The sequence below is a fragment of the Bos grunniens genome, chromosome 23, assembly GCF_055505025.1.
Source record: "Bos grunniens cultivar Pamir isolate PY7600 chromosome 23, Bosgru_T2T1.0, whole genome shotgun sequence".
NCBI lineage: Eukaryota > Metazoa > Chordata > Mammalia > Artiodactyla > Bovidae > Bos > Bos grunniens.
The window spans coordinates 6883556-6910930 of record NC_141187.1 but is presented as its reverse complement, the minus strand read 5'-3'; the positions used below and the strand labels follow the sequence as shown (position 1 = coordinate 6910930).

The 27375-nt window shown below is 41.8% G+C and overlaps 1 protein-coding gene across 1 annotated transcript in view; it reads left to right on the top strand.

Annotated features, from left to right (window-relative positions):
* The first annotated feature begins 6585 nt into the window (after positions 1 to 6585).
* Positions 6586 to 27375, top strand: part of SACK1B (scaffolding CK1 anchoring protein B) — a 96651-nt gene continuing 75861 nt past the window's right edge. Inside the window, exon 1 of the mRNA XM_086371000.1 lies at positions 6586 to 6642. The gene's annotated coding sequence lies outside the window, so the exon portion shown is untranslated. The remainder of the gene's footprint in view (positions 6643 to 27375) is intronic.

Genomic DNA, 27375 nt, shown 5'->3' with positions numbered 1-27375 from the left:
TGGAATTTAGAAAGATGGCATCTGGTCCCATCACTTCATGGGAAATAGATGGAGAAACAGTGGAAACAGTGTCAGACTTTATTTTTCTGGGCTCCAAAATCACTGCAGATGGTGACTGCAGCCATGAAATTAAAAGACGCTTACTCCTTGGAAGGAAAGTTATGACCAACCTAGATAGCATATTCAAAAGCAGAGACATTACTTTGCCAACAAAGGTTCGTCTAGTCAAGGCTATGGTTTTTCCTGTGGTCATGTATGGATGTGAGAGTTGGACTGTGAAGAAGGCTGAGTGCCAAAGAATTGATGCTTTTGAACTGTGGTGTTGGAGAAGACTCTTGAGAGTCCCTTGGACTGCAAGGAGATCCAACCAGTCCATTCTGAAGGAGATCAGCCCTGGGATTTCTTTGGAAGAAATGATGCTAAAGCTGAAACTCCAGTACTTTGGCCACCTCATATGAAGAGTTGACTTATTGGAAAAGACTCTGATGCTGGGAGGGATTGGGGGCAGGAGGGGAAGGGGAAGACAGAGGATGAGATGGCTGGATGGCATCACTGACACGATGGACCTGAGTCTGAGTGAACTCCGGGAGTTGGTGATGGACAGGGAGGCCTGGTGTGCTACGATTCATGGGGTCGCAAAGAGTCGGACACGACTGAGTGACTGAACTGAACTGAACTGAACTGAACAATATACCTGTATACGAGACAGCAAAAGAGACACTGATGTATAGAACAGTCTTATGGACTCTGTGGGAGAGGGAGAGGGTGGGATGATTTGGGAGAATGGCATTGAAACATATATAATATCATATATGAAACCAGTCGCCAGTCCAGGTTCGATGCATGATACTGGATGCTTGGGCCTGGTACTGGGACGACGCAGAGGGACGGTATGGGGAGGGACGAGGGAGAAGGGTTCAGGATGGGGAACACGTGTATACCTGTGGCAGATTCATGTTGATATATGGCAAAACCTATACAATATTGTAAAGTTAAAAAAAAAAAAAAAGAACCAGTTCCATCCTGAGACTGTGTTTTTAAGTCCAATTTGTTCATTAAGTCCAACAAAGTTAGCCAGGTACCCAACGAACACAGTCGGCTATACAGTACTGTACTGTAATAAGTTTATAATACTTTTCACATAAGTAATACATAAAAACTAACACAAAAATGAAGAACACATTTTTAATCTTGTAGTACAAAGTACAGTAGCACAATAGCTGGCATACAAGGGCTGGCGTTGAGTGAACAGGCAGGAAGAGTTATTGGAGGATGGAGAGGAGGTGGGAGATCTTGGAGCTGAAGGATCATCGGCAATTGGAGGCAGGGGGCACACTGCTTTCCACTCAATCTTACAGCATCTTTGAAAATTCGCAGCTTTAAGGTTCATATGTAGGAGACTTACTGTATAAGGTTGCACACTTTTGGCAGAGAAGTGATAAAGAGATGAAGGCTTTTGAATTTTAAGAAGCCCACACTAGTCAAAGCTAGAATTAGACACTGTAAGGATAGGGATGGGTGGTGAGCAATAGCAACCATGCAGGGGGGCAGAAGGGAAGACAGGAGAGGGGGCAGGCATCACAGGATAGAGATCCACAGAGCAGATGTGGGCAAAGGGATGAAGGGCAAGTAAACATGATATGTCTGTGAGACAGGGATATGGGATTGCAGACAGTCCCAAATTAGACCTTCCAGAAGAGGCAGGAGAATTGGCAGTTTGCTCCTGTTTTCACACTCCCCACCCCCTCATTGCTTTAATTGCAAAAGTACAAGCTACATCTCAGACCTCAACTGCCGTCTGTGAAATCCACTCCAGGTAGGAATGACCTTGAGAACACCTAGAGCAATCACTACTGATGTATCTCTAAATAATTCATACAGCATAGGAGAGTGATGAATGTTAGTGATCATGTTAATAGCACTGGTGATCATGGCTGCCACATATTGCCACTCTAAACTGCCTTCGGAGACTCACAGTCATCCATAAGAACGATAATATAGCTAATGATATTTCAGAAGGGAAACCTTTGAAAAGATATTTAAACTGGACAATTTTCATACATCTTAGCAAATAGTGTTTCACACTAATGGAAAAAAAAAAGTAGGTACAATAATCAGTACATTTCATTAAATATCTTCTGTTAACATCACTACATGTTCTGTCCCTCTATTTCCTTGCATGATTATGTATTATACTAGTAAATACTGGAAAGATTTTTAAAGTTATGTGTGGAGGTCATAAAAAATGTAAGCAAGCTATTTGTTCTGCCCAAATTGAAGAGAAAATGCATTTGTGAGAAGGTAGGAGAAAAAAATGGCAACCCACTCCAGTGTTCTTGCCTGGAGAATCCCAGGGACGGGGGAGCCTGGTGGGCTGCCGTCTATGGGGTCCCACAGAGTTGGACACGACTGAAGTGATTTAGCAGTAGCAGGACCTAATGGGCTATTTAAAAATATAAGAGAATGGTTTTCTCCATTTTAATTACCATTTTGTTTCTCTTTAAAACCAATGATTAATCCACACATGTATCTATTTATATATAACTGCATTTTTTCCATACCTCTTTTCACAAAGACTCACAGCATCGTTTTGGACTTTAGATTGTATTTAAAATTCTTCCGTCTTTACACACACATGAACATACACACACACACACACACACACACACACACCAAAGATTCAGATAAATAGCTGATTTCTAGGCATACCTACTATGCCTAATTAACTTTCCACCCTCTGCTCTAACTAGTGTCTGGTATGATGCCTTTCCTACAGAAAGTTCTCAATAAATATGTGTTGAGTTAACGACACTTACCTTATGAAACAAATTAAATGTGGAACATAGACAAGATGTTCATTTCAATGATTTCCACAGTCGTCATACGTGAAATGTCATAAGACAATTAAACTCATGTGATTATTCATCCAACAGTGCTTTTTGCCCAACACTGATAGGGATTTTCCTTCTTAATTTTCCCCAAAGTACTAGGGGAAAATGTTATTGATAAGCACAGCTAGTTTTTTATTGTTAGATGTGACATTCTTTCTGTATCAATGGCTTTATCTGCCTAGAAGGCATTGCCTTGAAGTGCGCTAAAATGTTTATTTTAAAGCTCTTGAAAGGACCAGAAGCTTAGTGCTCCTTTGGTCTATAAATAATGGCTGATTCATTGAAATTGCTTCTTATCATTTGTCTAAGACATTTTGAAGGGACACAGGTTTGTTAAAAGCAAAATAAACAGAAAAAATAGTCACTGAGAATATAAATTTCCTTATTTTCCAATAAACTTTAGTTGTTTTTTTCTCTTCTATGATTTCTCTCTCTTATTTTTCTGCATACTTCTGTGCATCTATATATTACTCTGTTATTCTATTTCATTATAGTTTGTCTTCTCGATTAAATTACAAGTACTTCGAGGGTCAGAAAAAATACCTCATACTGTTTTGAAATGCCCTGTGTACGTGAACTCAATACGGGCGATAGATGAAGCTCTGTTCAATGAAATTTCAGTGCCGCTATTTCGTTCTTGGACCTCAGCCTGAATTTTGCGGAATGGGATAAAGATGAACTCGCTGTTTGATCAATAAATATTGTCTTTGCAGCCTCTTAGTCATAAATACCATCTTCTCACTCATCTTGTTTGTTATGTTTTAAGTATAAAATTATTTGTAAAATCCTACTTTTAGTTCCTGGTTTCAATCTATGCTGCTGTTTAAAAAAATAAAGGTTAGAACATACTCAGCAGAGTTTTCACAGGAAAGACTGAGGTTTATGTGTTCTTTCCCACACTGTCTGGATCTTATTCCTTTCTGTTCTTTCTATCCTTTGCTGTTTCCTTTTCACAATGTTTGTAGATTTAGAGAGGTCCCCAGAAATAAATTTCACATGACCCTGTTCCTGAAAAGTAGGAAGACTACTTTTCACATACATGGCTCGTTTATTTCTTTTCCCCACTGACAACCTTTAGCTACTCTGGTTATTTCTTATTTCATTCATTTAAACTTCCACATCCGCTCTGACCCCAAATGATACTGATTTTCGGTCTCAGTGGTTGTCAGTTGGTCTCCTTTCTGTCGTCACTGCTGCTACCCTGCCACCCTTTTGAGACCACAGCTGGCCCAACTGCTCTTTCTTACACTCTAGAATTTATCTAGATGGGAAACAACTATGAGATCAGTCATTATTCCACCATCAATAGATACTAGGTCTGCGCTTTGCAGCTTTACAATCAGGAATCTTCACAATCCGAGCCCAAGTGTAACAATAGTGGCTGCTTATTACCACACATCAGTGCCCAGATCAGGGTTTTACAAGTACTATTCCTAATTCATAATTCTTACAGCAATCCTAGGCAGTAAAAAACTATGATCGCATTCTGCAGGTGAGGAAATATCTGCAAGCTTTATTCCTAAACTTACCTTCCAACGCAGTCCTGCACAACCATGGCCATGTGTGGCCACGTCTGTGCAGGGCCCCAGAACTCACTTTTACTTTCTTGCCTCTAACCTTTCCTCTGTGATCTCAGCACCTAGTTGTATGTCAGCTTCCATCTTCTGTCAAGTTTGCTTATCAGTCAGGACTCAATTCAAATTCCAACATTTCTGTGAAATTCTGCTTGCATTCCCCAATGATCTAAGCAGTTAATCATTTCTTCCTCTTGCCCGGAAAGCACCCAGAGCTTTCCATTTAAAGTTCCTCTCACTGGCTTATGCTAGTTCTGTTTGCTGTACTTGTGTCCCATCCCCTCGTCTAGCTTGAAGGCTCCTTAAGGTGTCATGTCAATTTGATATAGTCTCTTAACCCATTAAAGATGGAAAGCCCTTAGTATAGGGCCTTTAATACAGTCTTCCTCTCTTCTTATAGTTTCCTCTCTTTTATTGTTTAGAATAATTAACATCTTAGTAGATATCCTTCTTTGCGATTTCACTTGCTTTATGTACGAATGCATATCTTAATAAAATTCAACTTCCCATGGGCCCTTTTAATTTGTTTAGTCTAAATACTCTTGTTTTTAAAATAAGATAAGCATATATTTATTAACGTAGTTTCAGGTGCTTATATTTGAGAAGGAAATGGCAACCCACTCCAGTACTCTTGCCTGGAGAATCCCATGGACAGAGGAGCCTGGCAGGCTACAGTCCATGGGGTCGCAAGAGTCAGACATGACTTAGGGACTAAACCAGCTGCTCACAGTAAATGAAAATCCACACAGAGAACATGGATTGAGTGAGTCAGAAGATTGCATGTGAAAAATGAAGAGCAGAATTGCAAAAAGATTAAAAGGTGAAACATTGGAATTGGCAGAAAGAGAAGAAAGAAGTTAAATGTGTAAAACAAGAATATTCTCCACTTGCTGTTAAAGAAGAGAGACTACAGATCACAAATAGCACAATCTGGAAGCTTAGCTTTGCAATGTGGTGGGACTTACTGTTAGTTTCCACCTTTGTCTTTTGCTCTGTTTCAACATCTAGAAAATGTAAATTTCATTCGCCTGCATCTACTCATCATTCAGGAGGACCTAACTCAAATCTCAAAAGTTTAACATTTTCCTCAAGTTATTTATTTCGGGCAAAATAACCATAAAAGTCATTTAAAAAGTCAATGCCAGCTTATGATAATTGACACATCCCGCCAGAAGTTCAAAATATGCCTATTTTTTCCTAAAGATTCATTTTTCTCCCTACTGGGATGCATTTTAAACATTTATGGCAAATGGCTAGACCTTGAAGACAACGCAATGATACACTTATCAGAAACACTCGAAACAGATTTACTGAGATGTAGACGAGAAAATATAAAATTCGTTTTATTAATTGCTGCAATTATATTCAAACCAAACGAGAGTGTCTCTCGGTCCGGTCCACAACATTGCTCCATGGCACCCCACCGAGTGACCTGCTTTTCGCTCAGGCCTTCCTTTCATTCCAAGTCAGTAGGCAGGACAATCCAAAGACAGTCCCACATCTCTGAAATACTTAAAATTCTTCTCTCTTCCAAAAAGGTGACTTCACAAGCACTTTGTCTGACACCTTTCTACTGCCTGCTCCCCTCCAAGTCCGGATACACTCGGGCGGGCGGCGGGGTAGGGTCTGCAAGGCCGGCTGCTGATAAGAATTATCTCCGGGGAGCCGAGTCCGCCGGGTCCCCGGGGGTGGTCCTAGTCCGGCTCCCACCGCACCGCCCCTGCCGCATTCCTGAGCCGGGAGCGCACCGGGGAGGGGGTCCGCCCCCCCGCGCGCTCACCCCCGGCCAGGTGAGCGCCGCCGGCCTCCGGGGGGTCTGCTCACCCGGGCCCGGATGCCGGGACCTGTCGAGGCTGGGTAGCCCCAAGGGCGGACAGAAAAAGAAGGGTTTTCTACTTTGCCGGCCGAGGGCTGGATGTCTGAGTTCGGACAGGTTCCGGGACGCTGGCCAGCTGCGCGCGCTGCGGTGCGACCCGGCGCGGGACCTGTTGCAACCCGTCCCCACCCCGCCCTCGCCGGCGCTGCACCTGGGCCCGGGAGGCGCGGCCCGGGCGGGCCCGCGCTGCCCTCCGCCGCCCGACGCGCAGGTGACTCCCCGCCTCCTGCGCCCTGGGCCTCCTGGGACGCGAACCTTCGGCGCGGGCGCGGCTGTGCACGGCGCGGGGCGCTCCCGGCCGGTGAGTGGGGTCCTTGCTCCCGATCCTCCCTGGAGGGTGCGGGGCGACGACGGGGGCGGGGACCGCCGACACCCCCGGGCGGCCGGGAGGGCAGGGCGCGCGCGCGGGATGGGACGGTTGCGGGCGTGCAGAGTCGGGTCCTCGCTTTTCTGCTTTTCTTTCCTGGGCGCGCGGGTTAGGAAGTTTGCAAAGTTCCGTCTCTGGCGGCCCGCGTTCGGCCGCCCCAGGGACCCGCGCCGCCCGCGGTGGGCTTTGGATCCCGTTTCCTCGTGGCTCCGGGGTCCACGGCGCGGGGGGTCCCGGAGGGGCGCGTGTGCGGGAGCCGCGGCTGTACAGCCGGTGGGTGTACTTCAGATCCCGCGTGGGGAACCGAGCTCAAAAAGGAAAATCCAAGTTTGCCTGGACACCCTCTCCCGTTTGTGTGGGTCCCGCCTCTGCTCTCAGAGGGGTCCAGACTTTAGAAACTTTGAGTTTCCCGGCCCCTGGGTCTGTGACCTTGGCAAGCTCGCCGGGTCGTTCTGCTTCCTATCAGATTCTGAGAACCGCTGCTGAGGGTGCTGGTGGCCCTCAGAGGAGAGACGATTACTGCTGGCGAGTCGCATGGAGACGTTAGGCCTGTTCTTTGTGTCCTGTTGGGAGAATGATTACCTCCATGGGGCGTGGGGGTGGTGAGGAGCAGGTAACATGTGTGTGTCAGACGTTGGAATTACGGGTGAGTGAAGACAACAGTGCTTTATAGAGAAGAGGCTGGCGGTCTGGGAGCACAGGTCTGCCTGGGACTGTGCCCAGAGGGATGCGGCTATAAAGTGGAGTTAAGAGCTAAAGTCTTAGGGCTTCCCTGGTGGCTCAGCCGGTAAAGAATCTGCCCGCAATGTGGGAGACCCTGGGTTCGATCCCTGGGTCAGGAAGATCCTCTGGAGAAGGGAAAGGGTACCCACTCCAGTATTCTGGCCTGGAGAATTCCATGGACTGTCCATGGGGTTGCAAAGAGTCGGACACGACTGAGCAACTTTCACTTCACTTCACTTCAAGAGCCAAGGAGGCCGGAACAGTAGAAAAGAGCCGTGCTGGTGGCCAGTAGTCGAGAGGAGGCTGGATGTCCCAGGGCTCTTTTCCAGATTCCCCTGGAGATTCTTCTGCCAGGTTACCGCCAGGCACCTCCCCTCTCCCTTGTGTTATCCCCAACACAGGGAGAACCCCAGGGAAGTCCATGATTGATGCTGAATCAGACTTGACAAGAAATAGGCTAGGAAACAGTGAGGAAAGAGAAAGCTGGTCTTTTTGGTCTTCCAGAATAACCAAAGAAGGGGGAGTGGTGTGAAACCAGATCGGGCAGGGGTGGGCTGGGCCCTTGGTTTTGTTTGATTTCTCCCTGTCTTCCTACTGTTCCCGGAGTGACAGAGGCCCCCACACACCTTCCAGTCAAAATTGCGTCCCTTGGTTTTGAGTTTAAGGCCCAGGTGGTATACACACCTGTGAGGGAAGCTGGCTGCACCCAGTAGAGCCTGCCTGAGGGGCTGGGTGGATCCTGCCTTTCAAGTTGGTGCCTTCTAGACCCCAGATGCTCGGAATGTATTGTGGGAAGCATCACCCATTGAACAACTGCTGAAAGGGATTGCACACAGGAAGACAAACCACACCTCTTGCTGCTGACTCAGTGATGTTTTTTTGTGATCACTCTTTGGAGGTTGTTGCTTTAACCATAACTGACTAAACTCCTTGGGATGGGTTAGTTAATTTATTATTCTTTCTATTATATCCCCTCCTGCTACCATACTCCTTACAGTTTGTGGTGGAGCTTTTCTTGATCGTGACTTAGTCACCCTGTAACAACTCACCTCCTGCTTCCTGTCCACTGCATCACACAACTGTGAGTTTCCAGGCTGGGAAAGGAAGGATCCTTCGAGTTTGGAGAACCTTGTGCTGAAAATGTGATTCCAGTAAATCAGGCCTCCTCCATAATATAAATCTGGTAGGAGGAGACCTTTTGAAAAGGCCCCACACTTAGCTTAATTTAACTAATTATTTGTAAACTTACAAGTTGTCCTTGTATAGCTAGTTAGGTAAGTTCATGTCTCTCCCTATGTAACTTGCCAAGTGTAAGTGTTCCAGGGATGTTTCACAATTTCACAGAGTCTGTGAAACACAATGTTTTAAATATACTTTTGATTGTTTAATTATTTCTAACTTGGAAGTGCGAGGTATTTTAGGACTTTGTTGGTGAATTTATTGAATATCAGAATGCCACCCCCCCCCACCACTGCCACCACCATGGAAACACAATTCTAAATGATGGATTTTAAGGATACCATGGGTTAAATTTTATACAGATATCACCTAAGCTCCATCAAGAATTAAATCCACCAACATTTCTCTGAGCAAACATGCCAGAGCCTTCAGGTGACTCTTCCTTCCTACCACCCTGCAAAGTAGAGCCGGGCTCCAAAGGGGATCAGCATCTGCCAGCTGGGAGATGAGTACTCTGGGTGGCTGATCCTGAAGGTGGGGAATGGTGGAATGGGGATGCATGGAGGTGAATTTGAGTGGGAGCCAGTTAACTTCCATTAGGAAAGGAGGGTTTTTGAGGAGTTGAGAGGCTAGCGCATGTAAGAGGTTAGGAACAGGGGTTGAGGGAGGCAAAAGATGTTTTGAGCAGTTGGATGCTGTGAGGAAGATGCACCTGGGCTGGAGAGATGATCCAAAGATAAGGGATATTCACCCGCTGGACACATCTACTTTGGGACTTGCTTGAGTCACATGATTGTGGCTAATACAAGGAACCTTTTCCTCGGGGGACATCTAATTACTACCCAGTTTGTGTTTTATTTTTCATACTGTCTTTAAGAGTGAAGCCGGATGTCCCCTAGAGGTACAGGGCATTCATCTTCTGAGCTGTGTGTCAAATAATTTGTAGGCTGAGCCCATCCTTGGTGTAGGTACGGTGGTAGTGGGCAGTCTCTCAAGGACTGGCGTAGGGTCTGGTGTAACCTCCATATTTCTAGCAGCAGCCTATATTTAAATTTTTTTTCAATGGCGTTCTTTCTTTGGCTGCTGTGGGACTTAGTTGTAGCATGCGGGATCTTTTTTCTATGTCATCCTTTATTGATGTGTAAAGACTCTCTATTTGTGGGGCTTAGTTGCTCCGCGGCATGTGGGATCTTAGTCCTCTTACCCGGGATCAAACTTGTGTCCCTACACAACACGGTAGATTCTTAACCACTGGGCCCCCAGGGAAGTCTGAGCAGCATGCTTTAAAGAATCTAATACAAAAGTTATGCACTCATGATGTGTAAAGGTTATAATTTTGTGCTTCTGTGCCCCTGTTGTTCATTTTCTAAGTCGTGTTCGATTCTTTATGACCGCATGGACCGCGTAGCACACCTGTCCTCCACTATCTCCTACAGTTTGCTCAAATTCATGTCTATTGAGTCAGTGATGCCATCCAACCATCTCATCCTTTGCCACCCGCTTCTCCTTTTGCCTTCAAACTTTCCAAGCATCAGGGTCTTTTCCAGTGAGTCAGCTCTTTGCATAAAGTGGCCAAAGTATTGGAGTTTCAGCTTCAGCATCCATCCTGCCAATGGATATTCAGGGTTGAGTTCCTTTAGAGTTGACTGGTTTGATCACCTTGCAGTTCAAGGGACTCTCAAGAGTCTTCTTCAACATCACAGTTCAAAAGTATCAATTCTTTGGTGCTCAGCCTTCTTTATGGTCCAACTCTCACATCCATACATGACTACTGGAAAAACCATAGCTTTGACTACATGGACCTTTGAAGGCAAAGTGATGTTTCTGCTTTTTAATATGCTATCTAGGTTGGTCATAGCTTTTCTTCCAGGGAGTAAGCGTCTTTTAATTTCATGGCTGCAGTCACCATCTTCAGTGATTTTGGAGCCCAAGAAAAGAAAATCTGCCACTGTTTCCATATTTCCCATTCTCTTTGCTATAAAGCGATGGGACTGAATTTCATGATCTTAGTTTCTTGAATGTTGAGTTTCAAGCCATCTTTTTCACTCTCCTCTTTCACCCTCATCAGGAGGCTCTTTAGTTCCTGTTCAGGCTTGTGCTCTATGCATTTATTAAACATACATATATTGGCTATAATGCCCTCACCAGTGTGTTCTGCTCTGGGAATATGGGGTTAGCAACGTTTTTGGCTCTCAGGAAGTTCATTGTTATGAACCTAATAATGAGTACAAACAGATATTAATGGATCAGGTTCCTTTATTTAGTATTCCCTTCATGCTCTCTAAAGATCCCTGCAGATACTGTATATGTTCACTAATAATTTGTGAACTTGGACATTATCAGACCTGAGTTAGTGGTGATTTTGGCCAGAGTATTTAAATTCTCTTGGCCTCTCAAGTTTTCCAGTGATGCCATGAAGGGCTTGAATACTTGATCACTGATGTGTGTCATTCTGCTCTGAAATTCTCTGTGATCACTTTTATTTGAGGGTTCAATAAAATAACGTTAGCTAAGATCTCCCCAGAGTGTCACTGGAACCTCATTATTTCCACTTCTGTTATCCAGCTTTCATTTCGGAGAGTTTTAGGTCTCTATTTATTATTCCATTGCTTCTCAGATTGTATAAGCATTACTCACTTGGGGAAGAAAAGGCAGTTTTCAGAGCACTACAGTGTGGCATCTTCCACCTCAATGGCCATGATAGAATTGCTCACCATAGGGTGTCTGACTGTCATCTGTATACACGCACAGCGATGATGGCTTCACTATGAACAGCGAGTTCCTCTAAATGCTCAGTCTCATCTGACTCATTCAACAGCTGTTTCCTGATTTTTTTTTTTTTTAATCTACGTCTTTCTCAAATAAATGTAACTCCTGAATTGTTTGAGAAAAGTCAAATAAAGTTAAGGTGTTTTTAAAGTTAGGAACTGTTGACAGCATTCCCCAATGATTTCCTTTTTAATTTTTTATTATTTCTTTCAGTCTCAGCCCTTCCTTTGCTTTTTAGTCTCTTACTGCCCTTTAACGTTTTTGTCCTGTCTTAGCATTTCTGACCCCTCTTTGCCCCTTACTGTTCCTTCTTGCCCCTTCTTTCTTTGCCTCGGTCTTCTCTCTCTTTTTTTGCCCCTCTCTCTTTCCTTCCTCTCCTCTTTTCTCTGCCCTGCACGCCCAATCCCTGCTTCTGTCTGTCTGTTAGTATTCCCTTCATGCTCTCTGAAGATCCCAGCAGATACTGTATGTTTGCTAATAATTTGTGAATTTGGACATTATCAGACCTGAGTTAGTGGTGATTTTGGCCAGAGTATTTATTTATTTATTTATTTTTTATTCTTCCAATTTTATTTTATTTTTAAACTTTACATAATTGTATTAGTTTTGCCAAATATCAAAATGAATCCGCCACAGGTATACATGTGTTCCCCATCCCGAACCCTCCTCCCTCCTCCCTCCCCATACCATCCCTCTGGGCCGTCCCAGTGCACCAGCCCCAAGCATCCAGCATCATGCATCGAACCTGGACTGGCAACTCGTTTCCTACATGATATTTTACATGTTTCATTGCCATTCTCCCAAATCTTCCCACCCTCTCCCTCTCCCACAGAGTCCATAAGACTGTTCTATACATCCGCATATATATGGAATTTAGAAAGATGGTAACAATAACCCGGTGTACGAGACAGCAAAAGAGACACTGATGTATGGCCAGAGTATTTAAATTCTCTCGGCCTCTCAAGTGTTTCAGTGATGCCATGAAGGGCTTGAATACTTGATCACTGGTGTGTGTCATTCTGCTCTGAAATTCTGTGTGATCACTTTTATTTGAGGGTTCAATAAAATAATGGTTTTTGTTCATCTGTTTAAAATCTGTCTTCATTTCCATCTGTCATCTTTCTCCATCATTTCAAGTCTCTACCCTTCCACATTATATGTTTCTAAAACTCTGTAAAATAAAATTATATTAAAAATATAAATTACAAGGGAAATTTTATTCTCTAACAGCCAAAATATGTAATAAATATGATTTCCACTTATACTTTAATATTAAATACAGTGTTTAACAATACAGTTATAGCATTTTTATGCATTTAAAAATTTTGTTCTTTTCCTTCCCAGTGGAATAGATGTACAGTGATCATCTGGCTAAAACTAAAGATTTGCCTCATTTGGCATACCTAATAATTCCATCTTTGCCTTGATTGTATTCCGCTTATTAGATAAGCATTTTGTCGCTACCATGGAGACTTCGATTTTTCTGTTTTTCATAAACTTATAGAATGAGTTCAAGTTGGAATAAAATATTCAAATAGAGTGCAAATAAGACAGTAAAAAGAGGGTAATGATGTTATTGAAACTGCATATTGGCGTGCTGACAGCCTTACTGGGCAGGAAATTGAAATATTTGTTAATGGCTGGATTAAAGACTGGATTTGTCACAGAAGAGTTACTTTGAGTGTTAGTGTCTGATGCAGAAAAGTTCACAGGGCAAAAGAACTAAGGAGGGAACCACTTATACATATAATTGAATATTTCTTTAAAAACAAATCTCAGCAGGAAAATGACACAAAAGAAAATTAAAAGAATACCCTATGTCTACAATTTCCATGTCTGTTAATGCCAGGCAGAAAGCATCAGCCTCTAGACATCGAAAGTGACACGAACATTGCTTTGTTACAAAAGCATTTGTTTGTGCAATTGGCCACTTCTTGTACACTCACATCTAAAGGTATTCCTGAAAAATCAGTCACATCTGGTCCATCCTCAAAGGCCTAATTCAGAACCCTATTATTAAGACAGTGTCTTCACACTATTTTACACTCTGTGTTGTGTTTATAGAATAGATTTACTCCCATCTAGCAGGTTACACCTTGTACGTAGTAGAGTTAGGACAAGAAACCTAAATGGAAAAGAGCATAAACTCTCTTCAAAACCATGGGATCCTGAATACTATTCCTCAGAAATTTGGCACAAGAACCCTTGACCATCCTGAGTAAGATATCACATGTGGAATACGTGACTTGATAAAATCATTAATGATTCGAGTTAAAGAAACAAATTGTTATCTTTGATTTTAATATCGTATCATTGCAAAATAATAACATTATTTGAGGGAGACCCAAACAGTTTATTTTGTTTACATTTCATATGAATGACTTTTAATGTTTTTAATTATGATAAAAGTCACATAATATAAAGCATACTGTTTTAACCATATTTAGCTGTACAGTTCAGTGGCACTAAGTATACTCATATTGTTGTATGCAGCTCTCACCGTCATCCATGTCGTGAATTTTTCACCTTTCTAAACTGAGACTCTGGCCCCATCAAACACTAACTGCCCATTCCCCATCCCCCTTCCTCCCCGCATTCCTGATCTCCTGACATCTACCCGTGTACTTTCTGACTCTATGAATTTGACTGTTCTAGTTATCTGGTATATAACTGGAGTCAAACAGTATTTGTCAGCATCTAATGTATATTGGAATGCATTTTTCAGGTTATCTTAACATATGTCCTGCAGACATATTGTACCTTCTTTTTTCCCCACCTCAGTGCTATACATGGTACTCATTGGTTATCTATTTTATTTATACTGGTGTGTTTATGTCAATTTCCAATCTCCCATTTTATCCCACCCCTCCTTTTCCCCCGCTTTGTGTCCATCCTATACCTGGATAAAACCATAATTCCAAAAGATACGTGCGCCTCAGTGTTCCTTGCAGCACTATTTACAATAGCCAGGACATGGAAACAGTGTAGATGTCCATTGACAGAGGAATGGATAAAGAAGATGTGGTACATATATACAATGGAATATTACTCAGCCAAAAAATGAACAAAATCGTGCCCTTTGCAGAGACAGGAATTACTTTCTTGGTTTGTGTAAAGGATGGTTACAACTAAGGCTTGCTTTCTTGGTTGGTATAAAGGATGGTTACAACTGAGGCTTGCCTGGTGGCTCAGATAGTAAAGAATCTGCCTGCAATGCAGGAGACCTGGGTTCGATCCCTGGGTCAGGAAGATCCCCTGGAGAAGAGAATGGCTACCCACTCCAGTATTCTTGCCTGGAAAATCCATGGGCAGAGGAGCCTGGCCGGCTACAGTCCATGGCGTTGCAGAGTTGGACACAACTGAGCGACTAACACACACACACACCCCTGAAACAAACAGAAGATAGGTTTTGATAATGTAACCAATGATAACACACTTTCAGATCAGTGCTAAGTTCTTTCCACTTAGAAGTGTACATTGTTATAGGTATTGCCTTTTGTTACACCCTCCTACAGTTATGGAGAGAGGTCACGGGGAACCGAGGTTACTGTTCCTATGAAATCCTTAAGACCTAGGGTCCATTATACATTCCAGCAGCATTTTATACATTTAAGAAATGTGTTTATTTAGACCTCATTGACTGATTTCTTTGTGTGCATGTGTTTTATAAACAAACGAAAGGAACCAGTGAAGAAACTTATTGAGAAAATAATAAAAGGGCTGACTTAGTATGGGCTCTTTTTCCAGTCACATTTTGGGGGGGTGGATTTCTGGGAGGAAATAAAAGAGGAATACTGTACTTCAATTGTGATATCTAGGAAGGCTTGATTAAAAGTGACTCCCTAGGGAAAAGACAAATAAAAGACTACTAGAAGTTGGTATTGTTTTAGATGTTCTGATTTTTTTTTTTTTTATGGCTCTTCACACAAATTGAAACTAATATTTTTCTGAGCTGGATATATTATTACCATTTTTTAGCATTTTAATGAAATAAATGTGTGTCAATTTGTACAGTATCCACATCATCTTCACATGGTTTTAAATGTTTACTTTCTAACAGTCCAAGATTATTTTTTTGCTGCTAAATATTTCTAACACCTTGAATTTCAATGGCTGTTCCCAACATACCTTCACAAAATACATTTTCTCAAGGCATTGTATTCAGAAGCTTCCATTTTTTAAGTACACTGTTTTTACTGAGGTATTGGAAAGCCTCTTATAGTTCACGTTGGGGCACAGGATTATTATGTTTTCCTACAGCTCCTGTTCTTCTGCAAATGTCAATGTGAGCCAGATTGACCTTTTATTACCTTAAATAGACTCAAAAGGTGGGCCAGGAGTGCATTTAACACATGTTCAACCTTCGTCTCCAGGTGGCCCTGTTGCCTGCCATGCCCTGGGCTAAATATATCAAGTCTTTATTATAAATTCTGCTAAAGTTCAGAAACTGAGGTTGAAAGATCCTGAACCCCACTTCCTGTGGGATCAGGGAACTGTAGATGGGTATTGTGAAGTGAGAAGAAAGGCAAGGCAAAGAGGTGAGCAGATGGATGGATGGATAGATGGATGGATGGGTGGATGGGTGGATGGATGGATGGATGGATGGATGGATGGATGGATGGATAGATGGATGGATGGGTGGATGGATGGATGGATAGATGGATGGATGGATGGATGGGTGGATGGATAGATGGATGGATGGGTGGATGGATGGATGGATGGATGGGTGGATGGATGGATGGATGGATGAAGGCATAGAGATGGGTCCATAGATATTTCTCCTTTGTGATTACACAGAGAGAATAAAACACAAGAGAAGAACATGAGACATGAGTCCTATCCAAGACAGTGGGGATATGTACTAAGCACTATGATAAGGGCACTGGTAAATTAGAATACTGTTTGGTGGCCTTTGAGGGGTTTCCATTCTAGTGAGGGGGGTACAAGCCGTGACAAGTAAATAAATACCTTTGCTATTTTACAGCATGGTAAGTGATATAGGTTAAATAAAACCAGGTTAGAGAATTAAGCACGGCAGACAGGGTGTTGTTGTTGTTTTTTATCAGCAGTCTGGAAGACTTCTGTAAGGTCGTAACATGTAAGAAAGGAGTAGATGAACAACTAGTGTCAAGATCCTAAGAAGGGAATGAACTCGTAATATTAAAGGTCAAGAAAGAAAGGTACCCAGGGAAGATGTCACCCAGGGAAGATGTCGGAACCGATTGACTATATGGATCTGGAGCCTAAGGGAGCAGTCAGGTCTGGGATTCGCCTGTCACCTGTGGACAGATGTGTTCACCTGTAAGGTTCCTGGGGAGAGTGTTGACAGAGATGGTTGAGGACAGAGATGAGTGTAGCTCCTAAGTTCAAACGGGAAGATGGGCCTTGAAGACATTTGAAGGTAATTCTCAGCTGCTGTCCTGGAGCCCAGCACAGAGGATATCTCAGCTGTGTTTTTTCAATATTGTTGGCTCTAACAACTGTCACTATAAAAATCACTTCCCCTAACACTCTAGCAGTTCTCAAGATGAAAGGAGATCCTCGTCCTATTGCAACTTTTGCCTGCCTTTAGAACAGAGAGATTTACATCTTGGAACCATAATCTGGGTTTGTATCAGGGTAACTTACGGGATAAACTGAAACTTCACTGTGTGGTGTGTTATCAAGTTGTAAAAAGAAATATAGACTTTGAAGCTTCTCAGGGCTGCTTAGGAATATATGGTTTACTCCAGTTTCATGTTAATGGCACACCAAACATCTATAATCATAATTCATTTAAACACCCAGTGAATCCTTTCTTCCTGCTGAAATGAATCTGTTTAATAATAGAACTGACATTAATGACACAGGGAAATGAGTCATGCTTTACAGCTAATTTGTATCACTATTTCTGTTGAAAAATGCAAGACTTAGAACTTTATTTTGTTAAGATGAAGTGCAGAGAAGTCACTTTTGAGAATGACTTTAACATAATTAAACGCTTTAAAATACAAATTTTAGGGAGAATCTCCAAGTGACACAATAACATCTCCATACTTCTGATAAAGTGCTCATTTGAAATTAATTTTTTTTTGATAGAGAGCATGGATTTATCTAAGAACTTTTACAGTACTCATTGGATTTCTGATTATTCTCTTAAAGTGCTTTACAAAAGGGTAATAATTTGTATTACCGAAAAACTAAGCTCCACTTAGCAGAAACAAATAGGTGCTTACACCTTTCAAGTTCTGCACAAGCATGCGTGAGTGCTTAGTCACTTCAGTCGTGTCTGACTCTTTGCAACCCCATGAACTGGAGCCTGCCAGGCTCCTCTGTCTATGGGATTATCCCAGCAAGAGTACTAGAGTTGTTTCCACACAATCCTACAGAGGATCTTCCTAACCCAGGGATCGAACTTACATCTCCTGCATCATAGGCAGATTCTTTACCACTAGGCACCTGGTAAGCCCCACTCCAGTATTCTTGGGCTTCCCTTGTGGCTCAGCTGGTAAAAAAATCTGCCTGCAGTGAGGGAGACCTGGGTTTGATCTCTGGGATGGGAAGATCCCCTGGAGAAGGGGAAGGCTACCCACCCCAGTATTCTGGCCTGGAGAATTCCATGGACTGTATAGACGATGGGGTCGCAAAGAGTTGGACATGCCTGAGTGACTTTCACACTTCATGCACACACCTGAGAAGCCCAAACATTATACAGAGGTTTTAGCATTTTAAAAAAATTATACTTCAGTATTTTGGGGCCTATCATACTTTGCATGTGTGCTAAGTCACTTCAGTCCTGTCTGACTCTTTGTGATCCCATGGACGGTAGCCCGCCAGGCTCCTCTGTCTGTGGGATTCTCTAGCCAAAATACTGGAGTGGGTTACAATTTTCTTCTCCAGGGGATCTTCCTGACCCAGGAATCAAACCCATGTCTCTTTAAGTCTCCTGCATTGGCATTTGATTAAAGCACCACTTTAATCCACTCTAATTCTGTTTGAGTTTTTAAGGTAATATGTGATTAATCGGTTATTTAACAGTTATGTCCATCCTGAGCACTGATGAGTGTGCTAAACAGGCACAGTCTCCTCGATCACAGGCTCCTAGCCTTAGGAAAGAGATAGAGAACAAGGCCTTTACATGACGCACCACACAAGATGCTCGGTGCTGGAAGTGCTGTGGTTGCCCCTTGCCCTGGCCATGGTCCTGACTCCCTGAGAGTTGGGGATGACACTGCATCTGTCTCCCTCAGCTACTTATTTAAGACCGCATTAACCACATGTAGTTATTTTCATTTTATTTTCTTTATGGCCCCTGTAACAATATTGCTTTATTTTTTGTATGTTTTGTACCTGTTCATGTGTTGCTTTGTAATAGTTATTAGACTGTTTTATATGCAGTGTTTTGAATTACCTACTATAGTCAACTTAGCACATGAATGAAAAAAGAAGAGGATTTTCTAAAGTTAAAATTAACTGTTGGAATAATTGTTTTATCAACTTTCTTTTTCCCCAGTGGGAACATCCTCTTCCCTAGTGTGAACAATATATATTCATTGATAAAAGTGTGTGTTAGTTGCTCAGTTGTGTCCAACTTTTTGCAACCCAGTGGATTGTAGCCCACCAGGCTTCTTTGTCCATGGGATTCTCCAACAAGAATACTGGAGTGGATAGCCATGTGCTCCTCCAGGAGATCTTCCTGACCCAGGGATCAAACCCGGTCTCCTGTATTGCAGGCAGATTCTTTAACCATCTGGGCCACCAAGGAATCCCATATATTCATTGCTAAAAAAGTGAAAGTCGCTCAGTTGTGTCCAATTCTGTGACCCCATGGACTATACAGTCCATGGAATTCTACAGGCCAGAATACTGGAGTGGGTAGCCTTTCTTTTCTCCAGGGGATCTTCCCAACCCAGGGATCAAACCTAGGTCTCCTGCATTGTGGGTGGATTCTTTACCAACTGAGCCACAGGGGAAGCCCAATTCATTACTAAATATTTGGCAAATACAGAAAGGTATAAAGAGTTTTAAAAAAAATCACCCATCACACCACCACTCAAAGACAAGGACTCTCATTTTTATGTGTGTTTCCTTTTGATTTTGGATGAATTTTCTTAAGTTATAATTTTGCTCTTGAGTAGTTCGGTAGCCTGCTTGTTGTCCATATGGCATCCCAGCAGAAGTGAGAAACACCTGTCTTGGCTTTTTCGTTCTTTTGTTTTACATTTGAAAATGGGTGTGTTTAATGTTGTTTATTTAGCTTCAATAAAATGAAGCTGAATGGTGGAGGCTGACCCAGGAGAATCCAGGACAGGACTTAGTAGGCAGGTCTTTGTCACACCTGGGTGAAACATGCTTTCTTAACCACCTCCATGCTTCCAAGTGAAGTTCGTGAGTTTGTGGGTATCTATTCCAAATTTTTTTCAGCAGGCAATATAAATGTCATCTTAGAGTTTTAAAGCAAAAGGTGTGCCCCCAGAACCCAACTTGTGACATGTTATAGGACTCTGTCCAAAAATGTGTCCTTTGCCTGAATACATACAGAAAGAGAGTACACAGGTAGAAATTAAGAAAAAAAAGGAGACTTATTACTAAATAAAATCCATCCTATATGACTGCCTTACAAATTTGTAGCAATATTTATGGCAGATAGATAGTAAGGCTTTTATAGAAACCCTTTGCCATCAGTACAGGAATATGAGGTTTGGAGTCATGAAATGACAGTGACCAAGGTCTTACGAGTATGTGGCAGAGCAGAAGTCAAATTCTAGGCTGTTTTTCCCATTCTGGGTCACTGAACCAACCTCTGATTTGTTGTTTGCCTTTAAAATCATTCTCCTTCCCTATTTCATGTAATGAAAGATTACCCTAATATGTCTCTCTTTGTGTTCTCTTTGGATGAAGAATTCCGTTTTTCAAATATTCTTCACGACATAATCTTCCCCCTACCCTCCTCCATCCTGTTTTTAATATAAACTTAAACTTTAAAATTTATTGTATTGTGTTTCATACTATCCAGTTGATTTATTATCTTACTGTGTAAATACTTACTATGTATATCATTTTGAATATTGAGTCTGTCATCTAACATATATGTTGTTCAATTCTGTAAACTTTATCAACGTTTTTCTATTTATTGGTACAAGTAATTGTCACACACATTGATCAGGACCAGGCTGAGGTGGAGCGTTTTTGGCACGAGATGCAACCAGTTCGGGTTACCTTGTTCCATTGCTTGGATCTTTTGGTGTGCTGATGTCATAATAAAAACAATTTAGGAATAGGTCAGATATTGGTCCAAGAGGAATTTGCCTTAATTTCTCTTTCATTTTAAGCCATGCATAGAGTAATTCTCTGCAGTTTGACTATTAAGTACATGTTTTCTCAGTAAAGTGTTTATTCTTTCTCCTACATGTTTCTCTACAGGAATTACTCAATAAATGCTTCCAAATATAATAAATGACTGTGTTTTCTTGTCATGAACAGAAATTCATGGTCTTTATGTTCTTCCATTTGAACTATAGTATAGACTGGGGATGCCAATATATTGAAGAGCAGCCAATAAGAAACCAACCCTGGAATTATTTTGGTGTGAAAGTGATCGCCATGCAATTCCCCAGTTACAAGAGATTAAGGAACTGAGAAATGATTAGATAGTGAGCAAATGATATTTTCATCAGGATTTATAGAAGGAGTTGCAGCTGCTTAGTTTTGTCCTTTTCATGAGTTTGATAAGATGGCTGATTCTCTTGATGACCACGTATGGAGGCATTTGCACCCACTCTAACTGCGTGTGCCACATGGGCATATCCGCTTGTGGGCAAGTCTGCACCCACACTGCATGTGCCACAAAAGCTTGAATTCCTTGGCTTGCTCTGCGGAAGCCTGTGACCTGCACTTCTGGCCATTTTATGAAGTCAGCTTAGAATCTTAGTATGTTTGGTTGCCGCGATTAGGTATCTGATTGCCCTTGGCAGATTATTATAGTGAATTTTAAATTTAGTAGTAGCTTCTTTAATGTTTTCATGGTCATCTTAAATTTCTTAAAATCAAAGTCAAACATAATATTGGCAGCCTTGGTGATGGATGGGGAAGCCTGGTGTGCTGCAGTCCACGGGGTTGCAAAGAGTCGGATATGACCGAGCGACTGAACTGAACTGAAAAATTTGAAGAAAGAAGAGTTATTTTCAACTGTTGTCCACTGTAGATTACGATTTTATCAGTCGAGGATGTTCTGAAACAAGCCTTTATAAAACATTTTCTCATCTTCTGTAAGCAAACATTTTGATGCACATCATAGAGTCAATGCCCGCTCCAAAAAGAGTGGTTTGAGGTATCTTTTCCCTCAATATTTGAAAGACTATCAAATGTCCCTTAAAGAAATTTGCCATAACATTGAAGTTATGTCAGAAAACTTGTTTTATAATAACACACTAGAAAAACAATTGAAATCATTTGTGAAGGGTAAATTTATTTTTTTAAGTTCCTTTATTTGACATTTTTAAGATTTACAAATAAAAATAATCCTATGTATGTTTATGTTAGCTTTCTAGGGCTGGTGTAACAAAATGCCACAAATGTTGGACTATAACAATAGGGTTTATTCTCTCACAGTTCTAGAGGCTAATAGTCTGGTTGTCCTTGGGACCCTGTTTTCTTGGAAGCTCTAGGGGATAATCTGTTCATGACTTTCTCTTAGGTCTGGCGTTGGCAGTAATCTCTAGGATTACGATCTCTGCTTCGTCAGTCACCTGGAGTTATCCCGTGTATTTGTCTATGCCTTGTGTCTTGCAGAGAATACCCTGTTTCCAAATGAGATCACATTTACTGGTACTGAGGGTTAGGTCTTGAACATATTTTCTTGGAGGACTCAGTTGAATCCATGACAGCACTGTTGTGGTTCAGTTGCTCAGTCATGCCTGAATCTCTGCGACCCCATGGGCTGCAGCACACCAGGCTTCCTGTCCTTCACCATCTCCTGGAACTTGCTCAAACTCCTGTCCATTGAGTCACTGATGCCATCCAACCATTTCATCCTCTGTCGTCCCCTTCTCCTCCCACCTTCAATCTTTCCTAGCATCTGGGTCTTTTCTAATGAGGCAGCTCTTCACATCAGGTGGCCAAAGTATTGGAGTTTCAGCTTCAACATCAGTCCTTCCAATGAATATTCAGGATTGATTTCCTTTAGGGTTGACTGGTTTGATCTCCTTGTAGTCCAAGGGACTCTCAAGAGTCTTCTTCAACACCACAGCTCAAAAGCATCAATTCTTCATTGCTCAGCTTTCTTTATGGTCCAACTCTCACATCCATACATGACTACTGGAAAAACCGTAGGTTTGGCTATGTGGACCTCTGTTGGCAAAGTAATTTCTCTGCTTTCAATACACTGTCTAGGTTTGTCATGATTTTTCTTCCAAGGGGTGACTCCTTGCAGTCACCATCTGCAGTGATTTTGGAGCCCCCCAAAATAAAGCCTGTCAATGTTTCCATTGTTTCCCCATCTATTTGTCATGAAGTGATGGGACCAGTTGCCATGATCTTCATTTTTTGAATGTTGAGCTTTTGGCCAGCTTTTTCACACTCCTCTTTCACCTTCATCAAGAGGCTCTTTAGTTCCTCTTTGCTTTCTGCCATAAGGGTGGTATCATCTGCATTGGTTGAATAGAAACAACCTAAGACTGAAGTTGGTAACAGGACATCAGGGACATTGGCAATGCTTATCTCTCTGGGATTTCTTTCAGCCAAAACCCTGATTTGGGGCCAGCTGCTTGCCCATGAGCTAATCATAACCTCAGACTATCTGTTATTTAAGAAGCTTATAATTTCTCCTTGGAGCATTTTTTCCACCAACTTCTTATATCAGAAGTCTTTCCAATGATGGTTCTGTGATCAGAAACTGTAAACAATGGAGACTAGGTTTAGCTGTTGGCTTAATACTACAGTTGACAAAATAGCGTTAACACTGCTGATGGGATGACAGAGACTCTGTCTTTTTCTGAATCCTTAAAGACTTTTGTGACCAAATGTTTTATATCTTTAGAGTAATTATACTGTAACATTATGTTAAAATGTAAAATAGGAATACTAGTATAATACTTCATAGGCATTTGCCTCATTTATTTCTTAGAATGACCTAATGTCATGAACATGTAACTGAGCAGGACCTATGGGGCCTTCCTGGGACAGACCCCTCTCCATATCTTCTGCTTGAACACCTCTCTGAAGTACCCCCATCATAACAGCATCTTGTATTTTCCCAAGTTTTTCAGATGCTAAAAGCCACCACCAACTGAAAGAAATTGATGACCAGGAGTATATAGCCCCAGACCTTTTGGAGCCTGAGGACTGATGGTGTTAACCCCTGTGACACCATGCTGGTACCTCACCATTAACCAGAGAATTGTGCATCAGATGATACATTCCTTGAGATGCTTCTGCCTCACCTGCCTTTAAAAATGGCATTTCAGGGAGTTCAGGGTTTTTGAGCAGGACCCACACATTGTCTGTTCAGGACCCTGCAATATACCTTCCTCCAAACTCTGATGTTTCACTTTGTTTGACCTCACTGTGGATCAGGACACAAACTTGCATTCGGTAAGAGGCACAGACTGAGGCTTACGTGCGCAGGTCACTTGTCCATGAACTTCACAACACGGCAAGTCCCCTACATACAAATGAGTTCCATTCCAAGAGTGCCATTTGTAAGTCCAATTTGTTCATAAGTCAAACAAAGTTACCCTAGGTACCCAGCTAACACAATCAGAGGGCAAGCTGCAGTTTCACCCACCCTGATGTTGCTGGAATACACGTTCGCATCTTTGAAAGCTCAAAACTTAAAAGTTCATATGTAGGGAATTGATTGTGATTTGGGAAGCAGGCTTTAAACCTAGTGGTGTGACCCTGAACACAAGCTCTCACCCTCCCAGTTATATGTTATTTTTATTTTGTTTTCTATTCAAGGCAGGTGAAATTGCTAGTGAGCACAATTTGTTTTAAGATAATTGTAGATTCTTCTCGTGAGGTTCATAGCAGTTGATCAGGCATCAGAAGTTAGTCCACTGTATAGCTGATGAATACTCCATGATATGGGGGTACCACAGTTTGTATAAAACTCAACTACAAAAGACGTTTGAGTTGTTGCCAGCTTGGGGCTGTTATAAATAAGACTGTTGTGAACATTCGTGTACAAATCTTTGTGTGAAGGTAAGTTTCCATTTCTCAGGATCAACCCTAGGAGTGCAGCTGTTGCCTTGTATGAGTTGTATATTTAGTTTTATAATTGAAATGTCCAAACCGTTTTTAAGAGTGGCCTATGCATTGAAATCTATTCTTTTATACCTTGTTTATACATTTTGTATTTACAGATTTCATTTTTGGAATGTATACTTCCCACAATAATTCTAAAGTTTGATAGCAAATGCAGTATGTGGTGGTTTGGGGATCTGGCTTTGAATCATGTGTTTTGGGAGTCTCTTTTTCTGGAGTGAGTCAAATAATAGATGAGCCAAACAGTCTCCTCAGCTTTTATATCACGAAGAGATTTTATTTTTCTTTTCTCGTTAACTCTATCCTGTGAAAAGAATATACATGAAATAGTATATGAAAAGAATGTACTTTCTAAGAGTTTTTAATGGTTATTGATTAAATGATGCTAAATTTTTCTGTGTTTAAAGGCATACCCAATTCATTTCGTCCTCAAATATAACCCTTCAAATATTTAACAACTGAACTCTTAAAGTGCTGTACTGAGTCTATAACTAATTGCTGCTGCTGCTAAGTCACTTCAGTCGTGTCCGACTGTGTGCGACCCCATAGACGGAAGCCCACCAGGCTCCCCCGTCCCTGGGATTCTCCAGGCAAGAACACTGGAGCGGGTTGCCATTTCCTTCTCCAATAACTAACTACAGGTGCTATTTTATTGTGGTAGCTCTTTGTGTAGGAGCCATTGCTTTGCTCTCTCCCATTAACATTTATGTAGCTGGCTCTTTTATAAGTAGCCGCCTGTAAACAGCTCTTGCAATAAATGAGTAGGTCTCTAGACTATGGTTGAAGGATAGCTTCTCTCCAGCAGGACAAATCAAGTGTATTTATTTCTTATCTTAACTCTTATACATCATATCTCAACTTCAGTACTTATGGCTGTTGCGTTTTTCCTCTGGTGTGTTTTATCTGCATCGTATCTGGTTTTGCTCTTGACTAGTCCTATAGGGTTTCACTTTTATTCTCACTTCCAATTGTTTTTTCCTTCATAATTAATTTTTCATATGTGTCCTCCTAGTTTTATTTTACTTTCATAATCCCTCTGATCTCTGTGATTTCTCAGCTTACACATAGTTCAAGAATGAAGTTTTTAAAAATATTTGCAGTGTATATATTTGCATAGGTAAAGCTCAGAAATGAATTAAGTATTTTTTAAAGCACTTCATGCATTTTGATCTCCAGATGGAATAGGCAGGTAGCATCGCATGTTTTAGGAATTCAAAAGTTAAATTTTGAAAGTTTAAAAATGAGTGCTTAGGAGGCCTGGGACTGTTACGAACAGTCATCAGTTACCTACTGTTTTTAACGATTACAGATGATCTCTGTGATTTCCTGTGACCACTGGATGTTTGTCCCTTCATGGACTGGAATTATCAAATGAAAACTACTCTTCACTAAACCTTAGGAAACTAAACTTTGATCAGATTAATTCATTCTGTCAAGCAAATAAAAACCTTATTTCTTTGTTAATAAATGAGTGTTAATGTGCAAAAGAGAACTTTAATGAACACTGCAAAGGTCATTATTTAGTAGTTTAATACTGTGCACAGGAAGTGAGCGACTCGATGAGGATTTCTCAACCTTGGCACCATTTGCATTTTGGACCAGATAATTCCTTACTGTGGGCGGCTGTCCTGTGCCTGGATGTGGACTTCGCGGCGTCCCTGGTCCCTACACACCACGGCAGTAACACGCCTCCCCACACGTCCTTATTAAGAACATCTCCAGACATTGCTCATGCTTAGAGTCGGGGTGGTGTCAAATCTCTTCTATTGAGAACCCCTGGGCACCTATATAAGATTGAGACATTTATGAAAGTTTCCTTCTTAACATCCTGGTACATGTCAATAGATTAAGTTGGATGTAATGAGGTAATAAAATAATCAAATTTTACTTCTTTATAGCTTATCTATCAGTCTAGCAGACAGCTTAGTCCTTATTCCTCCAGCCCATGGAGGAGTGAGAGCATGTTACCCCAAAACTGCACCATAATTCCATGGGAGGCAGGAAGACTGTGTTGCCCAGAACTCCGATGCCATGTTGCAGAGATGATGATGGTCCCGGGACCCAGGGACAGTTCCAGTTGCCTTGGCTTTGGAGCCAAGTTATGGCTCAAGCTGAGAATCCTCCAGGAAACTGAAAGCAACGTGTTCTCTTTTTTTCTTATGTCAGATTTAATCTTTAGGTTTCATTACTGCTAGATTTTCTCTGTAAAACCTCCAAGCCTAGGGATGGAGGCAGGCTTGTCTCCATCTATTTACATAAAATAGTAAAGTAAGGTACCCTGAACCCCGCTCACTCCCCAGTCTGGCTTCCTATACACTGGATCTTTTCTGACCTTTTCTCCCCCAGCAGAAATATGGCCCTGTTTATTGTCCATTCCTCCATGACTTCTGTCTATGGTTAGTGACTCTTGTTACGTATTTTCAGATGAGGAGTTAATAGTAATGGCTTCCAGATTAGCTTTTCGGTAAAGCTGAGAGAAGTAGAAAATTGACAACTACGCAGGGCCACTGACAAAGACGTTTTTAGTCAGAAAAGCCCTGGAGTGTTTGTAGCACATCGTAGAGCAGTACTTTGTCTGCATCCACACAATGGAGCTTGTGACTTCCAAAGCCTGGAAAGTCCCCCATTTGATGGACATAAGGTCCAGTCCAGTATCTGACCAGGGAGTGAGGGAATGAATAGCACTTTGTGGGCATTGTGAGGGATGGGGCGTGGGCTTGGGTAGGCAGATTTTCCTTCCTAAGAGAAAACTGA